Genomic DNA, 533 nt, shown 5'->3' on the forward strand with positions numbered 1-533 from the left:
GGTCCCCGCCGTTCTCGGGAAGAAGCGTGTGTATATGTATGTGGTGCGTCTGTGCTGGGGGGCTGCCCTTTCTCATGGCTCCGGTGGGGTGGGTGAAGCCACCTTGGGGGTGTGAACCCCTTTTCTTCCCCTGCCTTGGGTACCCGAGAGGCTTGACCCCCCGGAGAGCCCTCTCTCCTGGGCAGGGGCAGGGGAGGTGTCTGGCTGGTTCAGCTCTGGTCCTTCTCTGCCAGCCTAAGGCCTTCCAAATCTGTGGGGTCCCCTCTTTTCCCTGGGGTGCCCTCAGCAGCCTCCCCTGGGCACCCAGTGGTTCCTGTTGTCTCCCTGCACCTCGTTATCTGCGGGTCCGGGTGCTGCTCCTAAGTCTGGTCCCTCCCCAGGTGTTGCTGTGGCAGTGAGGAATGAGCGGTCCCCAAAAATCAGGGTTTGTTTGCCTCCTTCCTGCAGCTCTCCTGGCTGCTCCTGCACTGCAAAGCGTGTGTTTCGGGGCTTGTGGCTCCCCCTGGGGCTCTGGGCCGATGGGGGGGGAGCCC

At 63.4% G+C, this 533-nt stretch overlaps 1 protein-coding gene across 2 annotated transcripts in view; it reads left to right on the forward strand.

Moving 5' to 3' along the window:
• Window positions 1-533, forward strand: part of CACNA1E (calcium channel, voltage-dependent, R type, alpha 1E subunit) — a 189,671-nt gene that overhangs the window by 666 nt on the left and 188,472 nt on the right. The window lies entirely within an intron of this gene.

Source organism: Calidris pugnax, unplaced genomic scaffold (assembly GCF_001431845.1).
Source record: "Calidris pugnax isolate Ruff unplaced genomic scaffold, ASM143184v1 scaffold63, whole genome shotgun sequence".
NCBI classification, from domain to species: Eukaryota; Metazoa; Chordata; class Aves; order Charadriiformes; family Scolopacidae; genus Calidris; species Calidris pugnax.